This window comes from Lissotriton helveticus (assembly GCF_964261635.1).
Source record: "Lissotriton helveticus chromosome 1_1 unlocalized genomic scaffold, aLisHel1.1 SUPER_1_unloc_9, whole genome shotgun sequence".
NCBI lineage: Eukaryota > Metazoa > Chordata > Amphibia > Caudata > Salamandridae > Lissotriton > Lissotriton helveticus.
This window is the reverse complement of record NW_027611736.1, coordinates 4,928,297-4,950,812: the sequence shown is the minus strand read 5'-3', so window position 1 is coordinate 4,950,812 and position 22,516 is coordinate 4,928,297. Positions and strand designations below refer to the sequence as shown.

At 50.0% G+C, this 22,516-nt stretch overlaps 1 pseudogene; it reads right to left on the bottom strand.

Annotated features, from left to right (window-relative positions):
* Positions 1–2,578: 2,578 nt before the first annotated feature.
* LOC144806591 (uncharacterized) lies at positions 2,579–4,576 on the bottom strand (annotated as a pseudogene).
* Between the last annotated feature and the right edge of the window lie 17,940 nt (positions 4,577–22,516).

Here is a 22,516-nt window from a genome sequence, read left to right as displayed (position 1 = left end):
GGGTGCCCAAGATAAGCAATTGCCAGCACTTTGACTTGAATCGATTGTCACCCGACACTGCTGAACTAGCTGGGAATAAACATGCCATCACCCTGCCTACAGAGGCCCCTCACTTTTGGTGGTGAGTGGCCTCTCTACCTTCCTTGCTGTCCTAATTTATATAGTTAAAGTATTTAAATGCAGCTCATAAACAAGCTCCAGGAGGGACCAACACGCTGTGAGTTGATTTGTGTTATGCTTTTAATGAAATAAAGCACTGAACACCTTCCCAAGCAGTGACAGGGCAGCTTTTGGATTAAGGAGTGTTAATGGGGGGAGAGTTTCTGGTGTGTAAAACGGCGTGGTCCTGCCATGAGCCTGCACTTCCTTCAATAGTGCCAGAAATGCCTTTTTGCACCGCTGTTTCGAGGAGGTCGGTGAAGCAACACAATGCTGTGACACAGCCATGAAATGGTGCGGCTTGGATCCGTGCAGCCTTTGGATTAAGGACTGTTAACGGAACCGTGTATGGCTACTACTCTGATGGGTTTTACCTTTTATAGCTGTATTGGACATTGTATATGATTGCCCACTGGGGCTATATTAGGCTGTTTAGTGAACTATAGGTCTCATCATGCATCTGCATACCCACGGTGCAAGTACTTCTATTGTAAAATTAAGATTGTGAACTGCCAACAGTGTATGAATACCGTCAACTATGATCAAGGTCTAATGATACCGAAACGTGTCAGAAATGGTGCAGCTTTAAGACTTAAATAAAAGGAAGTGAAGCCATAACGTGTGTGCAGCTTTCTCTCACCTTGGGGGGAGAGTTTCTGTGTGACTTGGAAGCTGATTTTTTCTCAATAAAGCCCTTGTTTGAGATTACCTTACAGGCCTCGCATTATCCTCCACGCTAAAAGAGATGGGAGCATGGGGTGTCTGGTCATGGAAGGTCATTTACATACAAAGGGGGGTGACAGCCTGTTCACAACGCGCAGCACAACTTGTTTACGTAAAGTGTTTGTACACAGAACAGGGAAAAAGTCTTGTGTCTCTTTTTTTCAGTTTCTATAATATATCCTGCACCTCGCTCTCTTCTTCTGTTTCTCTCATTTCAATTCATCGTAAATTACTCAAATTCACTATTGCTTTATCAGCGCGGCACAAGTCGGGGGTAGCCACAGTTTGAAGGGGTCCCCCCCACTATCATCTAGAAACAGGACTCAGTTCCACCTAGCTCCTTAGCCTGCGACTGATAATTGTTACTTTGTGCCCCAGCACTGCAAACACAGGCATCTGAGTGTTTGTGTGAGTGGTGCAAGAGAGGAACAGAGAACTTGACAAAATTAGTCCTTCTATTGCTTAATACATTGTAAATGTGAAACACTTTGGGGCTTAGGGGCTGGAAAAAGGATAATGTCAGGAAACAAAGGCAAATTAAAAGCACATTTTATTTATTCGCTGAAAACTGTGTAAAAATGTAATTTCCAAGTTCCACATCTCTGTTTAAAAATATTTACACTTTCAGTCAATTCCGAGTTTAGTTACAAACTGATAGTGGGAAAAAAATGCTGTATAAAAACTGAAACCAAAAACTTATTTGTACGTTATTTTATGTTTCTTGTTTTTTAAACATGCCGTCAACCTTTCACGTGAAAATTATTATGAGGGCCTGACATCACTACATGTGGCGTCATTGTGATTTGCATATGATAATGGGCTCCATCACTATTTTCCTTACTTGTGCCCTGTTTATTGGCATGACATGGGTCTATAGGTATTAAAAATAAACATATAAATTATCTGCACTGGGCCACCATACCCATTCCAAGGCTTTGCTGCCGGAGGATGGTTAAGGGGATCCGACTATTAACTCCACCTACACCTACTTGGAAGTTCTAGCCTCCGACGTTGATATATTTTCAAGAGTGAAAAGTGCAGGTGTCCATTTTGCAGAGCTGCAGCTTTCCGAGCGCAAACCTCCCACATTAATAATTTCAGGGGCTCCACAAATGCCAGACCACAGGAGCAGTTTCATACAGGGAAACAGTAAATACGGTCAAACAATAAAATATAAGTATAATGCTGAACTGTAGTGCAGAAATCTCTCCGACTCCCAGGCATTACTTTTGCTTACAGACAGAGCCAGGCTTCCTTGGCTGGTAACATAACACACATATAGTGCTAATTTGTCTTTACCCTCAGATTAAATCTAGGGGGACCCAGATATATTATTTAAAGAAAAAGAAACAACCATGTTCATGGAAAGGGTCCAAAGTCTCAGGCAGCACGGATGCAGCAATGGACATCTGGATTTCGCTGGCACTTTTGTAAAAATCGCGGCATTTTTACAAAAGTGCCGATTTCGCGGGCACTTTTGTAAAAATCGCAACATTTTTACAAAAGTGCCAGTTTTGCTGCAAAACTGGAAATCCTGGAGGGTCTGTCTAGAAGGGTGGAATGCTACCCCCGCCACCAGAACTGGTAGTATTCCAAAGTGTTTGACACCTTACACAACATGTTTCGATAAAGCCAATCCAAAGTGAGCATTTAACCACGAGGATAATAAGGCACTGAAGAGTACATGGTATGGCTATATCATAGAACAGCTATATGGAGATGCTTCCGAAAGCTGCAGAGTGGCTCAGCTCATGCAAGGGCACCCTCTCACATAAAAGTGGGGGTGACCATAGGAAGCAGACCCTACTCTCCTATACTGAAGTCGCGAAAACTACTGTCACATTCACAACAATGATAGGGTTTTTCCCCCATGTGTGTTCGCTGATGACTTTGTAGGCTTGATAATTGACTAAAGCACTTTGTACATTCACTGCACTTGAATGGTTTTTCTCCCGTGTGTGTTCGCTGATGACTTTGAAGGTATGATAAATGCCTAAAGCACTTTGCACATTCACAGCACTTGAATGGTTTTTCTCCTGTGTGTTCGCTGATGATGCCTTAATGCTGAAGAGTCGCGAAAACTACTGTCACATTCACTACAATGATAGGGTTTTTCCCCCGTGTGTGTTCGCTGATGTCTTTGAAGGTGTGATAATCGACTAAAGCTCTTGACGCATTCACTGCATTTAAATGGCTTTTCTCCTGTGTGTGTTCGCTGATGTCTTCGAAGGTTTGATAACTCACTAAAGCACTTTGAACATTCAGTGCAGTTGAATGGCTTTTTCCCCGTGTGTGTTTGATTATGTCTTTGAAGGCTTGATAAGAGACTAAAGCACTTTGCACATTCAGTGCACTTGAATGGTTTTTCTCCTGTGTGTGTTCGCTGATGACTTTGAAGGTATGATAAATGCCTAAAGCACTTTGCACATTCACAGCACTTGAATGGCTTTTCTCCTGTGTGTGTTCGCTGATGTCTTTGAAGGTTTGATAACTCACTAAAGCACTTTGCACATTCACTGCACTTGAATGGTTTTTCCCCCGTGTGTGTTCGCTGATGACTTTGAAGGTGTGATAACTGACTAAAGCACTTTGCACATTCACAGCACTTTAATGGTTTTTCTCCTGTGTGTGTTCGCTGATGATACCTTAATGCTGAAGAGTCACGAAAACTACTGTCACATTCACTACAATGATAGGGTTTTTTCCCTGTGTGTGTTCGCTGATGACTTTGTAGCTTTGATAAACGACTAAAGCTCTTCCCACGTTGATTGCACTTGAATGGTTTTTCTCCTGTTTGAGTCCGCTGATGATACCTTAATGATGAAGAGTCACGAAAACTACTGTCACATTCACTACAATGATAGGGTTTTTCCCCCGTGTGTGTTCGCTGATGACCTTGTAGGTATGATAATTGACTAAAGCTCTTCACACATTCACTGCATTTAAATGGCTTTTCCCCTGTGTGTGTTCGCTGATGTCTTCGAAGGCTTGATAACTCACTAAAGCACTTTGCACATTCAGTGCACTTGAACGGCTTTTCCCCTGTGTGTGTTCGCTGATGTCTTCGAAGGCTTGATAACTCACTAAAGCACTTTGCACATTCACTGCACTTGAATGGCTTTTCCCCTGTGTGTGTTTGATTATGTCTTTGAAGGTTTGGTAAGAGACTAAAGCACTTTGCACATTCAGTGCACTTGAATGGTTTTTCCCCTGTGTGTGTTCGGTTATGTCTCTGAAGGAGTGATAACTGACTAAAGCACTTTGCACATTCAGTGCACTTGAATGGTTTTTCCCCTGTGTGTGTTCGCTGATGTCTTTGTAGTTCTGTTAACCTACTAAAGCTCTTGACACATTCACTGCATTCAAATGGTTTTTCTCCTGTGTGAGTTTGCTGATGACGCCTTAATGCTGAAAAGTTACGAAAACTATTGTCACATTCACTACAATGATAGGGTTTTTCCCCTGTGTGTGTTCGCCGATGACTTTGTAGGTATGATAATCGACTAAAGCTCTTCCCACATTCACTGCACTTGAATGTTTTTTCTCCTGTGTAGGTTTGCTGATGAAGCTTGAGATGTGATGTCAAACTAAAGCTCTCGCTGCATGTGTATGATTCTTCTTTCTTGGTTAGTGTCTCTGAGTCGGGTATATATTTGTCTACATCCCATGACTGCATTTCCTGATGGGACAACATGGTTGATAAAGCACTTTGTGTTTTTCTCACACACTTTATATGTGTGCAGTATTTTGCATGTTTGCTCTGTTTTAAAAATAAAATGCAATAGCCACCAAATATTTGCCACACTCCTAATACGTAGAAAGCGTCTTTGTAGGCGATTGTACCTTTAGATTTGATAATGGCTATGTACACTTGCGGGTAAAAATTTATATTCCTTTTGGCCGCTGCAAATTAGGACATTCTGTTGTATTGTAGATATAAGAACTCCTCTTTCCTTTACCCGTCAGTTGTCTGGCTCCGCTCTGTTGTGCTCTTCTCTGGTTACTGTGGTTTGGCCACAAAGAGTTTACAATTCTCCTAGAGCACGGAATGATTGCTTGTCATCATTTTATAAAACAAAGCACTGTGGTAATCACATCATACCGCCCCATGATCAAAGCTGGTGTTGGACACTTGTTTATACAGGAGGCGGTTTGTTGTTGTTGTTGCCTTAATTTTCCTAAGGTCATTTCTTCATCTTGTGGCGTGGAGGTGCACAGCTCAGACTCTTACAATCACTGAACCGCCCTTGATGCTTCATCCGGGATCTGTCAGTTTATGTGCAGGTTCCTCTGTCGCCGACTGCGCTGATGACTTCCTGAATACCGTAGCTCATTATTTCTGCTATGATTGAAGATTTACAGCATTCGCTTCATTATTGATGGTCATTTCATACATTCAAGGCTTGTTTTCTGTTGGATGTAAAGATATTTAAAATTACTAAATTGAAACATAATTGAATGAGAATTCACAATGTTTAACTGGTTGTAAAAGACATTTCGGGGGAGATTTACCAATTCTGTACGCAATGCAGCGCAGCCCCCCTCCCGCGCGAGGCTGCGATGCGTTGCGTGACAGGGAGGGAGCAGCAGAGCACCATATTTTCAAAGATATGGCTCTCACCTTCCCTTTCCCTTGCGCCGGCACTGATTACAGCGGCACTGCATCAAACACACACCGAGTCCAGCATTGGTTTTGTACGGGAAAGACACAGTTCCTATACAAAATGCTATGCCTAGACATGAGGAAAATCTTTCCAAATTTCTATGCGTGTTGCACAGTGCAGCAAGCATGCAAAGTCAGAAAAGGAAGGAGAAATTAAAGCATTTCTCCTTCCTTGCGCCTAGTTTAAAAGGATGTTTTTTTCAAGCTAACCCAATCTACTGCATTTTGTAAGTTGGGTTTAGCGTGAGAAACCATGGGTGGTTGCACGGGAACGCCCATGCACCCCCCTTGGCAGGCCACTATGGTGCAAAGTAATGCAAAGCAGTGCTATGCGATGCTTCACATTACTTTTACGTTATTTGCTGGAAAGAAAATTAGGAAAAAAAGATGTTGCACTGTTTTGTGCCACTATAGTGGCGCAAAATCTTAGTAAATCTACCCCTTCTTTACAGCCTTTGAAACTTTACAAGGAATATTTCATCATACACAGATATTTAACTAAAGGTTCTGTTGCTCAGGTGACATCTTATTAATGTCTGAAAAGGAGGTGATTTACCAGTGTTCACAGAGTACCTTAGCAAAGTAAGGGCGCTCACGGAGCACCCAAGTGCTGGAGGTTTTGCTTAAGATAGACGCACATGTGTTTAACGCTGACCTACCAATTTGTGAAATAGTGCCCTTCGGGAATCACTAAGTAAATGTATGCCTCTCTCCACATTTTTGTCCAAGATCAAGGGTACTTACAACCATCCTAAAGTTGTAAGTAAAACTGTACTTTTAAAAATGGGCCCAGACTGTGGTGATGCGTCTTTAACTAAAGATTCATTCCTGCGGCTCCTGGAGTGTTGTTGATGCGTTACCAGGAGTGGAGTGTTGTTGATGCATTGGAAGGAATGTTCCCGACAGTTACGTTCCTGGTGCTGTTGGATGAGTGGTGAACTAATCTTACCCTAAGCCTACCGATGACTCGAGAGTTTGATTTCCACATGGACATTGCCCCTGGGGAGTACACAGCACCCACTCTCATGGACTACTCACCAGAATGTAACGTGGCCAAGTAATAATAACCTTTGGAAAACGTAGTTCTGCGTTCATCAGACTTAAACTGTTTAGTACTAGGCAAATCCTACACTTTCTGTGCCTCTGTCCACTTATCTGACAATGTATGTACCTCGAAGGAGGCTGGATGGAAGAAATCCCAGCACAAACCACCAGCATGGATTTCATATCAGCATCTCTAAAGCCAAACACTGTTGAATCAAAGGGCGGGGGAGAGCTCGTATGACCCTCTAGGGCATAGGCCGCTCACTAGAAAACGACGACGAAGGACAGGACAGGACAGGACTCTAATAGGACAAACCGATCCAACTTAAAAATGAGGGCAACGTATTATTTATCACCTTAACGGTGCAAAAGACACTCTGGAATTAAATCAATACTATTGGTCTATCAAAACATTTGAATTCTGCGTTTTTCTTCTCGTTAGGTCTTGATCCTGGAAGATATAGGCTGATGGGTTTCGGGCTTGTACTTTATGCACGTGTAGAATCCATTTCCTTTTAATTATACCTAATGCTTGAAGCTTCAGGCCCTGTTAAGTTGACATAAGCATAGTCGCACAAGATGGTTGGTACTTCTCCATTAAGCTTCAGTAGAACTGCTTTTGTAACACAAGGCTTGCTCAGGAAAGCCACCGGAACAGAGGAACAGGCAGGCTTCGGCAGAAGTATTTCAGCATATCATGATTAGAAACATTTCTGGTACGTGCTAATGATAAGCAAATTGTTTCATGACACTGTACCAGTCTGATATCTTACATTAGAGTGGAAAGTTCCAGAAGCTGCCCACTTCAGACACGTGGTCAGTAACAGTATATATTGGACCATAAATGGTATAGTGCAGCCTAGGCCTTTGCCAATTGGTCAAATAGCCCATGCTTAATGTGTGCTACGTATGTTAAGATGCTGCATCCTCTTGTGGTTTGGGCATATAAAAGCTGTCAGAAACCTCACATCTTTGGACACTCAGTTGCTCTGCTGTCTGTCTCCGTGCTGCACATATATTGCATTGTTTGTTGGTCTCCAATAAATTCTGCTATCTTCTGTGCTGACAGAGAACTGTATCCGTGGTATTATTTCTCATTCTTTATTTCAGTTACCACACACACTTCAGGACTTCGCGGAACGAATGTCACCCAAACATCGCACCTTGTTGAGGAGGCCATTGGGGTGAGAGTTGGCCACGTAAAATGGAGCACCGTGATAAAAGTACTGTTCGAAGCAGCACTGGGTTTACCAGCTTCTCAAAAGGGCATGTCCTCTGTTTCGATAGCTGTCCAGAGGGCCAGAGACCTGGGTGGGGCCATCAATGTAAGCAATGGCCCGGAGCCGCCATGGCTAATTTGTAACTCCTGGGTCAGTTTGCTTGTGTGGTGGGGGCAAAGATTCGTTGTATTCTGATATGGTTGGGTTGGGTTGTGAACATGATCCACAAAAAGGCATGTGGACACTCATTTCGGGATCCTTGCTGCCCAGCAGCTCCTGCCACCCAGCACCAAACAAGCAGGACTTTTATAGCTGAGCTGTGTGCGCCCTGCTAGGCTGTTCTGGTTGTGCTGGCATCACTGAGCTGCACTAGATGAGTGCGGGCAATGGAGCAGACCACCCGAGGGTGCGACAAACCTGGAGGTTCCCAGTGACAAAGAGTATTTTTTTTAAAGATTACTGTGAGGGTTGTTACCAGTACATCTGGAATGCAGTATTTTCATGGAAACCAAACAAAATGGTTAACACTAGCTAGAGTATGATTGCGGTTACTAAAAATTTAACATCTGATAGCATGGTAAGCATTTACACGTTCCCTCTTTTTGCAAATTATGCGCGACTGATCTTATACTCTCTACAGCCCATCCTATAATTTGTGTAGCGTATGTTATACCTTATGTAATTCTTTCTTTATACTACTCAAAGTGCTGACTCACACATGCAGGGACGTCATAGCACTGTAAATATACAAGTCCCTATTCTCCAGTGCACCAACCAGGATTTAAATTAGCGACCCTCCAGTTTGAGACGAAGACATCAGAAATTATAACACTAAGCAATTGACCACTTCATATAGAATAGTTTAACTTGCATTTTCTCTTCATTTTAGATGTGTATATTATATTACAATTCCTCCAGCTCGGACCTCATTTACACGACCCTCATCCAGCTCAAAGTTCTGCTGCAGTATATTGTGATTTTACAATTGAAGACTAAAATAAATAAATGTAAATATCAGAGGCCAATTGTTTTAGGGAAAGATAACAATATAGACTGGCTGAGCCCTACTTGGCCACCGTGTCCCCCACCTTGGCCAAAGCCCGTGCATCCTTGCCATGTGAGATGGAACTGCAAGTGACTCTGGTATCCTGATTTCAGTTTTGCCTCAGCACAGAGAAGATACTGTGTGTGCACTGCCTGACTTGTGTTAAAATTGAACCCTAAGACCCAGAGCATGGCTCAGGGGATGTAGACAGATACTAAAAGCACACTGTTGGAGTGGGAAAGACTATGGTCTGTGTCCCTGGCTACGTACAGTGAGTAGTGGTGCAGCGTACCAAGTTCTTAGACGTCACCAGCTGAACGGGCCATTTTTCCTGAAGTAGGGTGGCCGCAATGCCTACAGTGCATTGAGTAAAGTTCCATTCATGTGTGATGACCAGATCCTGCATTGGCATCCCCTTTTGAATTTTGAGACGTGTATTCATAATATAAGGTAGCAGAGCTCTATAGTGTTTACACATGTGTATGCATGTTGTTACGAGTTGCATCCATGTTCGATTGCCCACCATCTAACATGGCACAAGATGGGCAACATTGTCAGCAATCCAGACGAGAAGGGTGTAACTTTGAACACAAAGGTAGAGGGATGGAGTCAGGATCGACTTTTAGAAGGTTCACACTTACTGTGCTCATCACTACCTGCTGTGAGCAGCAATCACCCTGCACAAAGTCCTTCTTTATGCTGCAGAAGAAAATAGGCAATGAAATGCAACCAGTAAACCCAGACAGGGAATAAACATTCAGGGTCTGAAAATACTACAGAAAAATGGGTCGCAAACATATTGGCTTTGTTGTAACTCAAGTTGCTTTACTGCCCTACACGAAGAGCTGCTGTTTCAAGATAAGTATCACCGATACTGACTCCCCCGTAGGCGAGGGCACATTGCCTGGTTTCTGCAACTCTTCTGGGATGAAACTATTGCCCCGGGCAGTGGCCCTGTGAGCTGCCTGTCTGATGAGAGGGTAGAGGAGAGAGCCTTGTCCGGAAGAAGTCTGTCTGCCCTTTGAGCAGGACCAGCAGCAGAGCCCGTTGTGAAGAACGGGCCAGAAGGAACAGAGGAAATGTGGCAGAGTGCGGAGAAGTCCTGTGAATTGCCCAGGGCCCCCCAGTCTCCCTGACTGAGCAAGTCTGTGTAGAGGTTGTGTCTCACTTGACAGTGTCAACTGCTAAATAAAAAAGCTGATTTGAATTCCGCAGAGGGGATTATGTAGACAACCACTGCTGACTCTACCATCGATGCACTCCTGCGATAACACCAGCACCTCAGACCCATGAAGGAGATCCTTCCACCGCGACCATTCGACGTTCCGCCATAACTACTGGGGCAGATATCTGAACTTGTCTTCATGGAGACACTGATACACCAGCGAGCTGCCCATTGAGAGGAAATAAAAGGGACAGCGATGGGTTGTCCCTTTTTCCCAGAGCTGGTCGTGTTATTCATGACCAAATTTGAGGAGAAGTTTATCTATGATAACAATCCATTTGCGCATCATATCCAAAAATGGTTTCGGTTTATTGATGACATTTTTTACATTTGGGATGGACAAAATCATATCTTACATTTGTTTATTGAATGATTGAATTCCAAATCAGTAGATATACAATTCTGAACTGCTTCCGGGTCGGAAATCCCCCTAGTACTCAGCTCCAAGAAAATAACCGGTGTACGAGCAATTTACAAGTCCTTTTTAACATTACATAACAAATCAAATGAGGTAAAGGTGTTTTTTGATAATGAGCTAAGAGAACCCCCATTCTATTTTAGCTGTTTGATATTGATGCATGAATTTTGTGTAATTTGTTGAGTTTTGTTATTGAGTGGATATCAGTTCTTTGTCCTGAGGAGAACCCCAGAAAAGATGATGTAGCGGGTTTGAAATGCTTTGACCATCATTTGTGCACCTACTTTGTTCTCAAAATAATGTATTTCATCTGAGGGAGTAATACTATGTAGCAGGGAACTATTAAGAGTCATTTACTTCAACTTAAACTAGTAACCTGGCTTCAGAAGTTATGTTTTTCTAGAGGTGCATTGTCCATTTACAAATGGAGCAAAAAGTATGCAAGTTAAACTATTGTGTTTTTGATTATCTCTGTTAATCGCTGTTTGCTCCGGTTCTGGACTTTTGAAAAATAAGAACTGGCATTGTTTATTGTATTTTTTGTAATGTTATTCTTGTTTTACATGATTTGCCAATTGTGTTTGTGATTTCCTTTTTGTATCCACTATAGTGATTTGATTTTTTATTGGTGGGTGGGTAAAGTAATATTACTGTGTTTGATCCAATTCTTGTATGTGTTTCTTTGTGTGGAACATTTAAGATGATGACTTTTTTTATATCAAACAAATTGAAATTAATTGGTGACTGTCTTTATTGCTTAAAAAGCCCACAAATGAATTTAATTATAAAGGAGTAGTCAGTTTTGGCATAGTTGTTGTTGGTTAAATGGAGAGGAAAATACAGCATTGCCTGTGTGCACGACAGCTCGCTGAGTGCACTATTCACTGACAAATCAGTGCTTGGTAATTTCGAGTGCACACCACATCTGGTAATTCCATACGCATGAGGGAATCTGACTGTGAACCTTTGGTTAATAGAGTCGGACAATTTATCGAACATTGCTATCCTCACATAGCAAACTAATAGCCATTTGATACGTACTGCTTTCTGGATCACAGAATCCTCGAAAGCGAGCTTGCACCTAAGCTTTAACTGTGGTTACTTCAATGTTTTCATTTGTTAAAGAACCCTTTAGTGCATCCCTGTAGAGATGCTTACTCTGAGTGAGCCATATTTACTTCTATTGTGATGAAAAAAGTATCATTTTCTAAAAAGATGCATACTGGGCTGCACATTACATTATAAAAAAACTATCTTGAAAACATTAACATAAACCTTCTCACGGTGCATTCAGCACATGCCATGTGCACCCGTAGATATTAACAAGATGCCTTAAGATTTGGGATACATCCGAACAAGAAGTCAACAATATTGGAAATAGAACAGGCATTGGTAGTGAATCTGTCCAGTAGGGTCCTTAACAGAACAGAGGAAGACATTTTAGGTAGAGGTTTCAGTTTTGTGCCCTCCACGGGAATCAATAGGTTTCAAGCGAAGAAATATCTTAAGGCACTTTTTAGAAAAATTAGACTTAGTCGGTTATTTGAAGGGCGGCCTAAAGAGGACCTCAGAACTGATTCAGGGTTGAGACCCAAATCTACATTCACTCTCAATATTGACCAAGTAGGAACATATTTTGAAGTTTTCAAATCTGTGGCAAGTATAGAGGTGAACAAGAACCTAGATGAGAGTTGTACACTTAGCAGGGTCTTTTCCATGCTTGGGGGGCGCTGATAAGATTGTGTCACTTATAGACGGCACCGACACACCACCCTTTAATGCCTCGGCATACACCTCTAGCAGATATGCGGCCGGTATTTGTTTCTATGCTTTGTAAAACTCTACACCAGACCTTCAGATCCCGGTGGCTTTCCTTCTCCTAGGGCGTCTATAGCTGCAACGATCAGTTGCCCAGAGATCGATGGCTTATGACTGGATGTTCAAGCCAATTTATATAGCGGTGCCCAGCTAGTTTGGTGCATAAGTGTCCTGGCACTAGTATAAGCACATAAGTATCAAAATCACTCAGCCCCTGAACACGAACAGAAAGGTTATGAGTTGTTTCCTCAAATAACTCATGTTTTCTTGGGCACACAGGGCAGGTGGGAGGGCATTCCATTCCAGGTACCTGCAGTCACCACAGGCAGAGAGCAGCCATCTATTCTGATTTTCCTAAACTTAGGGACGTTACGCAGCAAAGCAAAGCGCTGCGAGGCCTCAGGGTAGTTACGCGCTATACAAATGCAATTTTTCATTTCATTTCATTTCATTTCAAAGTGGGATCTCACCACTTGGCAAGCTGATACCAGGCAACAAGCGAGGACAAATAAGAATGAATCCCCTGATTGTAGAGTGATTATGACATAAAGTGCTTTATATTGACATATTTTCAGGACAGGAAGTCAGTGCAATTAAACCAGTCTGTTGAAGATTAACGTCATTTCCTTTAAGCCCAGAACCAGCCCAGCTACTCTGTTTGTAGCAGCTGCAACCTATATAGGTAATATTTAGATATGCTTACGTATAAAGAGATGCAGAAATCCCTTCTCGATAGAATCAGGACTAGAGCCAGATCCCTCCTAGATGAAGCAGGGACAAACAGAAGTATTTTCTGATAACTTTCAGCAGTCAGAAGCCTGTAGAGCAGGTGATTTTAATGTATCCTTTTAAGGAGAAATGAGAGTCCCCCCAAACTCCCAGGTTGCTGACCTGATGAAATGTGGTGGACAGAGCTCCCAACGACACCGGCCGCCACCCTTGTGCTGTGAGGCTCCGGTCCCAAATACCACTATTTCCATTTTTTTCACTGTTCAGCACCAGGGATTTGAGCTCATCCAATCATCAACTTCCTGGCGGCAGCTCCTGACATTACTTTCTAATCTAATGATTTGAGTATATTCGCGTAGAGGTGATATCAAATGACTCGATCAGGCTGGCCAAGCGAGCCATGTAAAGATTGAAAAGATTTTGGCTGAAAACAAGTCCCTGGGGCCTCCTGTGGTGATCGTCTGTGGGGCTGAAGTTAGCTGATGCCACCCCTTCGGTCAGATCTTTCAAAAAGGATAATAACAAAGCAAGCACTTTCCCCTAAGACCCACCATCTGCAATCTCTGTAGTAAAGTGGAGTGGGAGATGGTGGCAAATGCTGCTGACAGATCTAATCAAATAAGAGTCCCCACCTTCCCACCCCCTTACATATTGTCTCTAATATCCCACATGGCTTTAGCCAGCACGGTCTCTGCAGAGAGCTCTGTTGGAGCCCTGGATGGACTTTGTGCAGAAGTTGGTGGGACTCAAGGTATTTGGTGAGCTGCTTGTTCACCGCGGCCTCAGTTACTTTGGTGAAAAACAGGAGCAGAGGGACAGGTCAATCCTTAGAGTTAGAACTGCTGTGACTACTGGAGCAGACATCTGGAAGTAATGTTGGCTAAAACTCTCTGATTGGCTGCATGCTGAGGTGTGACGGAGGGCAAGAACAAGAAGGTTGGGTTTGGATGTGTCCCAGAGTAATTACCAGTGGCAGAGATGAACGCAAATGTTCCACCTATCATTTTCAGTATTCATAAATACGCCAGGTGTGCCCAGATGTGGGTCCCGTGCTCGCTGCAACGCTGGAATAAAGCCGCACCCTACAGTCAGGACCCAGATGTGGGTCCTGTGCTCGCTGCACCGCTGGAATGAAGCCGCACCTTACAGTCAAGGCCCAGATAGGCGGAAACCAGTCTTGGGTTGATTGTGTTCCGGTTCAGAAAGGATCTGCATTGGCTCTTCAGGCTGCACTGCTTCTATTGGAAGGAGTATAAAGCTGATTTGCATATGTATGCTTCCTGTTTGAGGTGGCATTGAGGGCCAAAAAACAGTTGATCTCCCTCTCCTGCTTGGCCTGAGGAGGACTTGGATGTAGGCCGGAGTCTAGTGAGGATGAGGATGTGATCAGGGCCTGGTATGGACCTGGACATGAGCCAGGGCCTTGTGAGGACCAGGACGTGAGCCAGGGCCTTGTGCGGACCAGGGCGTGAGTCAGGACCTTGTGGGGACCAGAATATGAGCTGTGGCCTTGTGAGGACCAGAACGTGAGCCAGGGCCTTGTGAGGACCAGGACGTAATCCAGGGCCTTGTAAAGACCAGGACGTGAGCTGGGGCCTTGTGAAGACCAGGACGTGAGCTCGGGCCTTGTGAGGACCAGGACGTGAGCCAGGGCCTTGTGAGGACCAGGACGTAATCCAGGGCCTTGTGAGGACCACGTGAGCCAGGGCCTTGTGAGGACCAGGACGTGAGCTGGGGCCTTGTGAGGACCAGGACGTGAGCTGGGGCCTTGTGAGGACCAGGACGTGAGCCAGGGCCTTGTGAGGACCAGGACGTAATCCAGGGCCTTGTGAGGACCACGTGAGCCAGGGCCTTGTGAGGACCAGGACGTGAGCTGGGGCCTTGTGAGGACCAGGACGTGAGCCGGGTCCTGGTGGGAACCAGGACGTGAGCAGGGGCCTTGTCTGGACCTAGACATGAGCCGGGGCCTTGTGAGGACCTAGACGTTAGCTGGGGTCTTGTGAGGACCAGGACATGAGCCAGGGCCTTGTGAGGACCAAGATATGAGCCAGGGCCTTGTGAGGACCAGGACGTGAGCCGGGGTCTGGTGGACCAGGACGTGAGCTGGGGCCTTGCGAGGACCAGGACATGAGCCAGGGCCTTGTGAGGACCAGGAAGTGAGCCGGGGTCTGGTGGACCAGGACGTGAACCAGGGCCTTGTGAGGACCAGGACTTGAGCCAGGCCTGGTGGACCAGGTCGTGAGTCGGGCCTGGTGGACCAGGGCCTTGTGAGGACCAGGATGTGAACCGTGGCCTGGTGAGGACCTGTTATGTTCCATATAGGTACCCATATATAGGTTCGGGTAATATCATATACTTTTACCTTTTAGGATTGAACCTTTACCTAGTTCAAGTCCTGGGTGCAGCAGGAGGGTTTTTCCCTGAACAATAGCCTCCTATAACTTCATCAATGGACTCATACAGTATGAATGAATATTCATGAGGGTTCTTGGAAACCAGGTAGAAGCTACACCACCTGCATAATATCTATGTACAAGGTTCATCCCCTACGTCATGCTCAAATCCAAAAATGGCTAATACAAGGGACAAGGGACAAAAAAACACTAGATAATTTCTGTACAAATACAGCACATCTTACTGAGTTAAGAGAGAGGAGATCAGTACTTTCATGCCGACACACTAACGTGAGACACTGAAGTTCCTGCATGCAGACACTCCAGCTCGCAGTGGTCTGAACATCCCTTGCGGGTTGTCCAGTTCGAGACCAGAACGGGGGTCCCACAATCTCTCAATTCAGGTAATAGGGTTTGACTTATCCTAGGAGGATTCTTGGCTTAACACCAACATACATGCTTGGTACACTTAGGTACATCTAGCTAGGATTACATCGTAGGAGTACGCATTTTACTGTAATGTATTTTATATGCTGGTATGCATTCATTATTTTAGCAGAATGGTAGAAATCTATCATCCTTTTATGTTTCTAGTGCTTCTAGTTATGTATATCCTCTACTGTCTATTGATTGTCTCAGCACATCTATTTTACACTAGAATAACGACTGTTCATCAAATACATATTGAAAACATCCCAACCGTTTATTCTGTGTATCTATCTGAGAGGATCAGAGTTGTCATGTTTGATAGTTGCCAGAAACTCTTCCCTCCTTGGTAAGAGGAGTTTCCATTGGCACTGTGAGCTAGCTGCTATACACGCCAACATACCAGATAGAGGTGTCCAGAATCAGTCTGACACCAATCCTATAGTCTATGTTGTCTAAACGCACAGAACCCAGATGACAAGCCAGGACAGGCCTCTATGCCTACACCCCTGGACAGACCTCCCCTCCTCTGCACCCATGGACAGGCCTCCCCTCCTCTGCACCACTGGACAGGCGTCACCTCCTCTCCTCCCCCGGGACAAGCCTCACCTCCTCTGCACCCCTGGACCGGCCTCACCTCCGCTGCACCCCTGGACAGGCCTCACCTCCTCTGCACCCCTGGACAGGCCTCACCTCCTCTGCACCCCTGGACAGGCCTCACCTCCTCTGCACCCCTGGACAGGCCTCACCTCCTCTGCACCCCTGGACAGGCCTCCCCTCCTCTGCACCACTGGACAGGCGTCACCTCCTCTGCACCCCTGGACAGACCTCACCTCCTCTGCAACCCTGGACAGGCTTCACCTCCTCTGCACCCCTGGACAGGCCTCACCTCCTCTGCACCCCTCTGGACAGGCCTCAGCTCCTCTGCATCCCTGGACAGGCCTCCCCTCCTCTGCACCACTGGACAGGCGTCACCTCCTCTCCTCCCCGTGGACAAGCCTCGCCTCCTCTGCACCCATGGACCGGCCTCAGCTCCTCTGCACCCCTGGACAGGCCTCACCTCCTCTGCACCCCTGGACAGGCCTCACCTCCTCTGCACCCCTGGACAGACCTCACCTCCTCTGCAACCCTGGACAAGTCTCACCTCCTCCGCACCCCTCGACAGGCCTCAGCTCCTCTCCTCCCCCTGGACAAGCCTCACCTCCTCTGCACCCCTGGACAGGCCTCTCCTCCTCTGCACCCCTGGACAGGCCTCACCTCCTCTGCACCCCTGGACATGCCTCACCTCCTCTGTACCCCTGGACAGGCCTCACCTCCTCTCCTCCCCCTTAACAAGCCTCGCCTCCTCTGCACCCCTGGACAGGCCTCTCATCCTCTGCCCCAGGACAGGCCTCACCTCCTCTGCACCCCAGGACTGGCCTCGCCTCCTCTGCATTCCTCTGGACAGGCCTCTCCTCCTCTGCACCCCTTGGACAGGCCTTGCCTCCTCTGCACCCCCTGGAGTGGCCTCACCTCCTCTGCACCCCTGGTTAGGCCTCACCTCCTCTGCACCCCTGGAGAGGCCTTCTCCTCCTCTGCACCCCTGGACTGGTCTCGCCTCCTCTGCACTCCTCTGGACAGGCCTCTCCTCCTCTGCACCCCCTGGACAGGCCTTACCTCCTTTGTACCCCTGGACAGGCCTCTCCTCCTCAGCACCCCTGGACAGGCCTCGCCTCCTCTGCACCCCTGGACAGGCCTCACCTCCTCTGCACCCCTGGACAGGCCTCACGTCCTCTGAACCCCTGGACAGGCTTCACCTCCTCTGCACCCCTGGAATGGCCTTGCCTCCTCTGCACTCCCCCTGGACAGGCCTTTCCTCCTCTGCACCCCTGGACAGGCCTCGTCTCCTCTACACCCCTGGACATGCCTCGCCTCCTCTGCACCCCTGGACAGGCCTCGCATCCTCTGCACCCCTGGACAAGCCTCTCCTCCTCGGCACCCCTGGACAGGCCTCTCCTTCTCTGCACGCATCCTTGGACAGGCCTCACCTCATCTGCTCCTCTGGACAGGTCTTACCTCCTCTGCACTCGTGGACAGACCTCACCTCCTCTGCACCCCTGGACAGGCCTCTCCTCCTCTGCACCACTGGACAGGCGTCACCTCCTCTGCACCCCTGGACAGACCTCACCTCCTCTGCAACCCTGGACAGGCCTCCCCTCCTCTGCACCACTGGACAGGCTTCACCTCCTCTGTACCCCTGGACAGGCCTCACCTCCTCTGCACCACTGGACAGGCCCCACCTCCTCTGCACCCCTCTGGACAGGCCTCACCTCCTCTGCACCCCTGGACAGGCCTCCCCTCCTCTGCACCACTGGACTGGCGTCACCTCCTCTCCTCCCCCTGGACAAGCCTCGCCTCCTCTGCACCCCTGGACCGGCCTCAGCTCCTCTGCACCCCTGGACAGGCCTCACCTCCTCTGCACCCCTTGACAGGCCTCACCTTCTCTGCACCCCTGGACAGACCTCACCTCCTCTGCACTCCTCTGGACAGGCCTCACCTCCTCTGCACCCCTGGACAGGCCTCCCCTTCTCTGCACCACTGGACTGGCGTCACCTCCTCTCCTCCCCCTGGACAAGCCTCGCCTCCTCTGCACCCCTGGACCGGCCTCAGCTCCTCTGCACCCCTGGACAGGCCTCACCTCCTCTGCACCCCTTGACAGGCCTCACCTTCTCTGCACACCTGGACAGGCCTCACCTCCTCTGCACTCTCCTGGACAGGCCTTTCCTCCTCTGCACCCCTGGACAGGCCTCGTCTCCTCTGCACCCCTGGACATGCCTCGCCTCCTCTGCACCCCTGGACAGGCCTCGCCTCCTCTGCACCCCTGGACAGGCCTCTCCTTCTCTGCACGCATCCCTGGAGAGGCCTCACCTCCTCTGCTCCTCTGGACAGGCCTCACCTCCTCTGCACTCACTGGACAGGTCTCACCTCCTCCTCACGCCTCTGGACAGGTCTCATCTCCTCTGCACCCCTGGACAGGCCTCACCTCCTCTGCACCCCTGGACAGGCCTCACCTCCTCTGCACCCCTGGACAAGCCTCGCCTCCTCTGCACCCCTGGACAGGCCTCTCCTCCTCTGCACCCCTGGACAGGCCTCACCTCCTCTGCAGCCCTGGACAGGCCTCACCTCCTCTGCACCCCTGGACAGTCCTCACCTCCTCTGCACCCCTGGACATGCCTCACCTCCTCTGTACCCCTGGACAGGCCTCACCTCCTCTCCTCCCCCTTAACAAGCCTCGCCTCCTCTGCACGCCTGGACAGGCCTCTCATCCTCTGCCCCAGGACAGGCCTCACCTCCTCTGCACCCCAGGACTGGCCTCGCCTCCTCTGCATTCCTCTGGACAGGCCTCTCCTCCTCTGCACCCCTTGGACAGGCCTTGCCTCCTCTGCACCCCCTGGAGTGGCCTCACCTCCTCTGCACCCCTGGTTAGGCCTCACCTCCTCTGCACCCCTGGAGAGGCCTTCTCCTCCTCTGCACCCCTGGACTGGTCTCGCCTCCTCTGCACTCCTCTGGACAGGCCTCTCCTCCTCTGCCCCCCCTGGACAGGCCTTACCTCCTCTGTACCCCTGGACAGGCCTCTCCTCCTCAGCACCCCTGGACAGGCCTCGCCTCCTCTGCACCCCTGGACAGGCCTCACCTCCTCTGCACCCCTGGACAGGCCTCACGTCCTCTGAACCCCTGGACAGGCTTCACCTCCTCTGCACCCCTGGAATGGCCTTGCCTCCTCTGCACTCCCCCTGGACAGGCCTTTCCTCCTCTGCACCCCTGGACAGGCCTCGTCTCCTCTACACCCCTGGACATGCCTCGCCTCCTCTGCACCCCTGGACAGGCCTCGCATCCTCTGCACCCCTGGACAAGCCTCTCCTCCTCGGCACCCCTGGACAGGCCTCTCCTTCTCTGCACGCATCCTTGGACAGGCCTCACCTCATCTGCTCCTCTGGACAGGTCTTACCTCCTCTGCACTCCTGGACAGACCTCACCTCCTCTGCACCCCTGGACAGGCCTCTCCTCCTCTGCACCACTGGACAGGCGTCACCTCCTCTGCACCCCTGGACAGACCTCACCTCCTCTGCAACCCTGGACAGGCCTCCCCTCCTCTGCACCACTGGACAGGCTTCACCTCCTCTGTACCCCTGGACAGGCCTCACCTCCTCTGCACCACTGGACAGGCCCCACCTCCTCTGCACCCCTCTGGACAGGCCTCACCTCCTCTGCACCCCTGGACAGGCCTCCCCTCCTCTGCACCACTGGACTGGCGTCACCTCCTCTCCTCCCCCTGGACAAGCCTCGCCTCCTCTGCACCCCTGGACCGGCCTCAGCTCCTCTGCACCCCTGGACAGGCCTCACCTCCTCTGCACCCCTTGACAGACCTCACCTTCTCTGCACCCCTGGACAGACCTCACCTCCTCTGCACTCCTCTGGACAGGCCTCACCTCCTCTGCACCCCTGGACAGGCCTCCCCTCCTCTGCACCACTGGACTGGCGTCACCTCCTCTCCTCCCCCTGGACAAGCCTCGCCTCCTCTGCACCCCTGGACCGGCCTCAGCTCCTTTGCACCCCTGGACAGGCCTCACCTCCTCTGCACCCCTTGACAGGCCTCACCTTCTCTGCACCCCTGGACAGGCCTCACCTCCTCTGCACTCTCCTGGACAGGCCTTTCCTCCTCTGCACCCCTGGACAGGCCTCGTCTCCTCTGCACCCCTGGACATGCCTCGCCTCCTCTGCACCCCTGGACAGGCCTCGCCTCCTCTGCACCCCTGGACAGGCCTCTCCTTCTCTGCACGCATCCCTGGAGAGGCCTCACCTCCTCTGCTCCTTTGGACAGGCCTCACCTCCTCTGCACTCACTGGACAGGTCTCACCTCCTCCTCACGCCTCTGGACAGGTCTCATCTCCTCTGCACCCCTGGACAGGCCTCACCTCCTCTGCACCCCTGGACAGGCCTCACCTCCTCTGCACCCCTGGACAAGCCTCGCCGCCTCTGCACCCCTGGACAGGCCTCTCCTCCTCTGCACCCCTGGACAGGCCTCACCTCCTCTGCAGCCCTGGACAGGCCTCACCTCCTCTGCACCCCTGGACAGGCCTCACCTCCTCTGTACCCCTGGACAAGCCTCGCCTCCTCTGCACCCCTGGACAGGCCTCACCTCCTCTGACCCCTGGACAGGCCTCACCTCCTCTGCTCCCCTGGACAGGCCTCACCTCCTCTGCACCCCTGGACAGGCCTCACCCCCTCTGCACCCCTGGACAGGCCTCACCCCCAGTGCACCCCTGGACAGGCCTCACCCCCTCTGCACCCCTGGACAGGCCTCGCCTCCTCTCCTCCTCTGGACAGGCCTCATCTCCTCTGCACCCCTGGACAGGCCTCTCCTCCTCTGCACCCCTGGACAGGCCTCTCCCCCTCTCTCCCCTGGACAGGCCTCGCCTCATCTGCACCCCTGGACAGGCCTCACCTCCTCTGCACCCCTGGACAGGCCTCACGTCCTCTGAACCCCTGGACAGGCCTCACCTCCTCTGCACCCCTGGAATGGCCTCGCCTCCTCTGCACTCTCCTGGACAGGCCTTTCCTCCTCTGCGCCCCTGGACAGGCCTCGTCTCCTCTGCACCCCTGGACATGCCTCGCCTCCTCTGCACCCCTGGACAGGCCTCGCCTCCTCTGCACCCCTGGACAGGCCTCTCCTTCTCTGCACGCATCCCTGGAGAGGCCTCACCTCCTCTGCTCCTCTGGACAGGCCTCACCTCCTCTGCACTCACTGGACAGGTCTCACCTCCTCCTCACGCCTCTGGACAGGTCTCATCTCCTCTGCACCCCTGGACAGGCCTCACCTCCTCTGCACCCCTGGACAGGCCTCACCTCCTCTGTACCCCTGGACAAGCCTCGCCTCCTCTGCACCCCTGGACAGGCCTCACCTCCTCTGACCCCTGGACAGGCCTCACCTCCTCTGCTCCCCTGGACAGGCCTCACCTCCTCTGCACCCCTGGACAGGCTCACCCTCTCTGCACCCCTGGATAGGCCTCACCTCCTCTGCACCCCTGGACAGGCCTCGCCTCCTCTCCTCCTCTGGACAGGCTTCATCTCCTCTGCACCCCTGGACAGGCCTCTCCCCCTCTCTCCCCTGGACAGGCTTCACTTCTTCTAACCTCCCCCCGACAGGACAGGTTTCACCTCCTCTGCACTCACTGGACAGGTCTCACCTCCTCCTCACGCCTCTGGACAGGTCTCATCTCCTCTGCACCCCTGGACAGGCCTCACCTCCTCTGCACCCCTGGACAGGCCTCACCTCCTCTGTACCCCTGGACAAGCCTCGCCTCCTCTGCACCCCTGGACAGGCCTCACCTCCTCTGACCCCTGGACAGGCCTCACCTCCTCTGCTCCCCTGGACAGGCCTCACCTCCTCTGCACCCCTGGACAGGCTCACCCCCTCTGCACCCCTGGATAGGCCTCACCTCCTCTGCAACCCTGGACAGGCCTCGCCTCCTCTCCTCCTCTGGACAGGCTTCATCTCCTCTGCACCCCTGGACAGGCCTCTCCCCCTCTCTCCCCTGGACAGGCTTCACTTCTTCTAACCTCCCCCCGACAGGACAGGTTTCACCTCCTCTGCCCCTCACTCCCTCTCCACA